Here is a 6,002-nt window from a genome sequence, read left to right as displayed (position 1 = left end):
GAGTTGACTACGATGAGATTTCTCATCCGTAGCGATGCTTAAAGTCCGTCGGATTCATGTTAGCATTAGCTGTATTTATGAAATCTGGCAGATGGATGTCAAAACGAGTTTCCTTACCGGTTTTCGTGAGGAAAGGTTGTATGTAATACAATCAGAAAGTTTTTGTCGATCCTAAGGATGCTAATAAGTATGCAAAGCTCCAGCAATCCTTCTGAGGACTGGAGTGAACATCTCGGAGTTGGAATGTATGCTTTGATGATGATCAAAGATTTTGGGTGTATACAAAGTTTATGAGAAACTTGTATTTCCAAAGAAGTGAGTGGGAGCACTATAGAATTTCTGATGAGTATATGTTGTTGACATATTAATGATCGGAAATGACGTAGGATTTCTGGAAAGCATATAGGGTTATTTGGAAAGTATTTTTCAATGGAAAACCTGGATTAAGCTACTTGAACATTGAGCATCAAGATCTATAAGGATAGATCAAAACGCTTAATAGTACTTTCAAATGAGCACATACCTTGACATGATCTTGAAGGTGTTCAAGATGGATCAGTCAAAGAAGGAGTTCTTGCCTGAGTTGTAAGGTATGAAGTTAAGACTTAAAGCTCGACCATGGCAGAATAGAGAGAAAGGAACGAAGGTCGTCCTCTATGCTTAAAACATAGGCTCTACAGTATGCTATGCTGTGTACCGCACCTGAAGTGTGCTTTACCATGAGTCAGTCAAGTGTACAAGAGTGATCCAAGAATGGATCACAGGACAGCGGTCAAAGTTATCCTTAGTAACTAGTGGACTAAGGAATTTTCTCGATTATGGAGGTGGTAAAGGGGTTCGTCGTAAAGGGTTACGTCGATGCAAGCTTAACACCTATCCGGATAGCTCTGAGTAGAGATACCGGATACGTATAATGGAGCAACAATTTAGAATAGCTCCTAGTAGAACAGTTATTTGGAATAGCTCCAAATAGAACGTGGTAGCTGCATCTAGGAGATGACATAGAGATTTGTAAAGCACGCACGGATCTGAAAGGTTCAGACCCGTTGACTATAACCTCTCTCACAAGCATAACATGATCAAACCCAGAACTCATCGAGTGTTAATCACATGGTAAATGTGAACTAGATTATTGACTCTAGTAAACTCTTTGGGTGTTAGTCACATGGGGATGTGACCTTGAGTGTTAATCACATATCGATGTGAACTAGATTATTGACTCTAGTGCAAGTGGGAGACTGTTGGAAATATGCCCTAGAGGCAATAATAAATTGATTATTATTATATTTCCTTGTTCATGATAATCGTTTATTATCCATGCTAGAATTGTATTGATAGGAAACTCAGATACATGTGTGGATACATAGACAACACCATGTCCCTAGTAAGCCTCTAGTTGACTAGCTCGTTAATCAATAGATGGTTACGGTTTCCTGACCATGGACATTGGATGTCATTGATAACGGGATCACATCATTAGGAGAATGATGTGATGGACAAGACCCAATCCTAAGCCTAGCACAAGATCATGTAGTTCGTATGCTAAAGCTTTTCTAATGTCAAGTATCATTTCCTTAGACCATGAGATTGTGCAACTCCCGGATACCGTAGGAGTGCTTTGGGTGTGCCAAACGTCACAACGTAACTGGGTGGCTATAAAGGTACACTACGGGTATCTCTGAAAGTGTCTGTTGGGTTGGCACGAATCGAGATTGGGATTTTGTCACTCCGTGTAAACGGAGAGGTATCTCTGGGCCCACTCGGTAGGACATCATCATAATGTGCAAAATGTGACCAAGGGGTTGATCACGGGATGATGTGTTACGGAACGAGTAAAGAGACTTGCCGGTAACGAGATTGAACAAGGTATCGGTATACCGATGATCGAATCTCGGGCAAGTACCATACCGCTAGACAAAGGGAATTGTATACGGGATTGATTGAGTCCTTGAAATCATGGTTCATCCGATGAGATCATCGTGGAACATGTGGGAGCCAACATGGGTATCCAGATCCCGCTGTTGGTTATTGACCGGAGAACATCTCGGTCATGTCTGCATGTCTCCCGAACCCGTAGGGTCTACACACTTAAGGTTCGATGACGCTAGGGTTATAAAGGAAGCTTATATGTGGTTACCGAATGTTGTTTGGAGTCCCGGATGAGATCCCAGACGTCACGAGGAGTTCCGGAATGGTCCGGAGGTAAAGATTTATATATAGGAAGTCCTGTTTCGGCCATCGGGACAAGTTTCGGGGTCATCGGTATTGTACCGGGACCACCGGAAGGGTCCCGAGGGCCCACAGGGTGGGGCCACCTGCCCCGGGGGGCCACATGGGCTGTAGGGGGTGCGCCTTGGCCTACATGGGCCAAGGGCACCAGCCCCTAGAGGCCCATGCGCCAAGATATAGGAAAAAGGGGAGAGTCCTAAAGGGGGAAGGCACCTCCGAGGTGCCTTGCGGAGGATGGACTCCTCCCCCCTCTTAGCCGCACCCCTTTCTTGGAGGAAGGGGCAAGGCTGCGCATCCCCCCTCTCCCCTGCCCCTATATATAGTGGAGGGGAGGGAGGGCATCCATACCTGAGCCCTTGGCGCCTCCCTCCCTCCCGTGACACCTCCTCCTCTCCCGTAGGTGCTTGGCGAAGCCCTGCAGGATTGCCACGCTCCTCCATCACCACCACGCCGTTGTGCTGCTGCTGGATGGAGTCTTCCTCAACCTCTCCCGCTCTCCTTGCTGGATCAAGGCGTGGGAGACATCGTCGAGCTGTACGTGTGTTGAACGCGGAGGTGCCGTCCGTTCGGCACTAGGATCATCGGTGATCTGAATCACGACGAGTACGACTCCATCAACCCCGTTCACTTGAACGCTTCCGCTTAGCGATCTACAAGGGTATGTAGATGCACTCTCCTTTCTACTCGTTGCTGGTTTCTCCATAGATAGATCTTGGTGACGCGTAGGAAAATTTTGAATTTCTGCTACGTTCCCCAACACGGTTTTCTCGAAAACCGGATCGGGGCATCCCGGCCGTGGCGGGAACCGAGGAGTCCGTCGAATCTTGAGGCGATCCCTTGGGCTTCACGCAGGAGCCATGTGGTGCCCGGAAGTCGGAGGGGCCTGACAGGCCACGCGCGTGACGGGACTGGGCGACGGGTCGGGGCCCGCCGCAGCATGCCCTTGGCCACACGTGCGGATTTATTGCGGCGTCTGGGGGCTGGTTGCACTTCCCGCGCAGTTAGAGCGTGCGTACGTGCGCACTTATTATGGGGTAGTGGAACGAGCGCGTGCAGACGATCCCACTCCCCCAGGTTTGAACCGGGGGTTATAAACTGAGGGGGCAAGGGGCGGCGGCCATTATTCTCGCTTGTGCCCTCCTGTCCCCTGATCTCGCTCTGCTTCTTGCCACTGACGCACAGCTGCGCCCGCGGCCTTGAGCAGAGACTTTCTCCATCGTCCTTCTTCCTTTTCTTCTTCCAATGATGTTGCTGCCGTCGGGCTCCTGGATGGGCTCGGCCGTCACCCCCGACGACATCACCTACCTTCGATCCTTGCGGCGCCTGCCGTGGGAGGCGGACATCGGCGTCCGTCTGACGCACGGCAAGTAGAGGGCCCAGCCCGAGGGGCAGGAGCGCGTCGTCTTCCTCACGCATTTTGAGCGCGGCTTCGGGTTGCTGGCGAGCACTTTCTTCCACGGGTTCTTGGAGTTCTTCGGGCTCCAGCCGCACCACCTTGGCGTCGGCGCCATCGTCTTGCTCTCCGGCTTCATGACCCTGTGCGAAGGGTACCTGGGGGTCGAGCCAACCATTGATCTCTGGGCGCGCTTCTTCTCCTTGAAGCAACAGAGCCCGTCGGCCGGAGAGTTCACCAACTGCGGGGCCGCCGTCATCTCGAAGCGGTTGGGGGCGGACTTCCCCATGATCCCGCTCGAGGATTCTGCCAAGAAGTGGCAGAACTCCTTCTTCTACGTCCGCAACCATGGCACAGACCACATCAACCTTCCCCCCCTTTGCCGTTGCGCCGCCGCGGGCAAAAACGAACTGGGGCTACTCGCTCCGGCACCCGTCGCAAGAAATTGTCGATCTCTACGAGCGGGTCACGGTGATGAGGACGCAGGAGGGGCTCACTGGCACTGAACTCCTTGCCACGTTCATCACCCGTCGGGTTCTCCCGCTTCAGAGGCGCTCCTGCCTCATCGGCGAGATGATCGGGCTTCAGGATCCCAACCGGATGGGATCCACGCGGCTGTCTGCGAAGCAGGTCGCGCGGGGCGTGAACGACATCTCAAAGGCCAACCTTGGAGATGACTGGCGATTCGGCAAGGTGCCGTACAGCCAGTTGAACCCAGTGCCGCAGGTGAGCATCTGGTCTTGCTATGTTTCCGCCGCGCATCTTCTCATTCATCCCAACGCGTCGTGGGAGATTCTTATGAGCGCGAGCCGGCACCCTTACGCCCCGGCTCGTTGCAGGTGGCGCCGGTGGCGCCAGAGGAGCCCGCGGCTCACGGCGGCAAGGAGGTGGCTGAGTCCGACGCCGGCGCTGGGCGCCGCGTGGGTAAGCTTCGAGTCTTTCTCTTCTTCATTTGTCTTGGATAGTTTGGGCATGCTGCGGCGTAGGCGACGCTGACGCCAGTTGTTGATGTAGCGGCGTTGGGCGGGGGAGGGGGCGAGGCAGGCAGAGCCGGGTCTTCGCATGGGGCGGTACTGAGCCGCCCGCACGGGAAGGACAGCGTCGCGCCACGACCCCGGGCCTCGATGCGTATGGTGGATCCGGCCGAGCCCGGGAGGCCGGCCAAGAGGAGGCGCGGGAAGCCGACCCTGGTCCCAGTCTTGTTGGGGTAAGTCTTTTTTGTTGCTTGCGCCCTGATTTCTTGGGCCAGCCTTGTCTTTGTTTGCTCATTCTTCTTTTTTCTTCAGGTCGCCGATCGCGCTGGCAAGAGTGGCGGCGGAGGCCGCGGCCGCCGAGGGGGCCGCGTTCCGTAGGAGTCGGTCCGACCTCGCCGGCCTGGCCAGGGAAGAGGGACGGGGCGACTCGGACCTCGGCCTAGACCCAGATGACGCCGAGGCCTTGGCCTGGCGGGACAGGAACCGGACCAAGGCGGAGTTGGAGGCGGCATCGGTCCGGGCTTGGACCGACACGGCGGCGGCATGGGCGCGAGGCGGCGTGGAGCCAGCTTGGCGCGAGATGCTGGAGGGCATGGTGGTGGCGGCGATGGTTTTTGAGCCATCGACGGTGAGGGAGCGCGGCCGCGGAGGCCGGGATGAGGTTGTGGTCCTCGACCGGGAGGTCATGGAGGTGGGGGACGAAACCCCGCCACGCGCCGACGTGGTCGAGCGCGCGGGGGCCAATGGCATTGGAGGCGGCGTCGCTTTGGAGGAGGCACCGCGGGTGGCGGTGCCGAAAGCGCCGCTGGTTATGGAGGGGGCACCGCAGGCGGCGGTGCCTGAGGCGGCGACGCAGGGCGTCCCGTCGTCTAAGGAGGTGACAATGCCAGGAGGGGCGTCGTAGGAGGTGCTGGCCGCGTTGCAAGTGGCCAGCAGTGGGCGTTCCTTGGTGCTCCGTCCGGGAGGGCACCGAGCTGCCGTGCTGCAGCACGCGTCAAGCGGGGGCGCGACCGTCTTTGGGCCCCAGACCTAGGAGGAGGCGGCGCTGGACGCCGTTAGCCGCCGCCTGCGAGGTCGGGCAGAGCGGCTTGAGGACTTCGCCCAGGCCGAGGTGGAGCGGATGCGTGACTTGGAGCGCGCCGTCTTGGTAAGTTCTTCTCTCTTCTAGTTTTGTTGTGATTTCATCTCTGTGGGGGCGCGCCAGCGCACCCACTGGGTGTAGCCCCTGAGGTTCAGGTCAACTATGTAGTAGCTGGGTCGAACCTTAGGAGCGTTGGCCTTGTTTTGACTTTGATCTGCTCTCAGCATCTTGACACCTTCCGAGTTGCCGCCTTCAACCGGCTCCTGGGCAAGCATCGGGACAGGGGAGCGCCCCCCTATCTCCACCGACGTACTTCTTCCTCCTA

Source organism: Triticum dicoccoides, chromosome 1B, assembly GCF_002162155.2.
Source record: "Triticum dicoccoides isolate Atlit2015 ecotype Zavitan chromosome 1B, WEW_v2.0, whole genome shotgun sequence".
Taxonomy (NCBI): domain Eukaryota; kingdom Viridiplantae; phylum Streptophyta; class Magnoliopsida; order Poales; family Poaceae; genus Triticum; species Triticum dicoccoides.
This window is presented reverse-complemented; position numbering follows the sequence as displayed.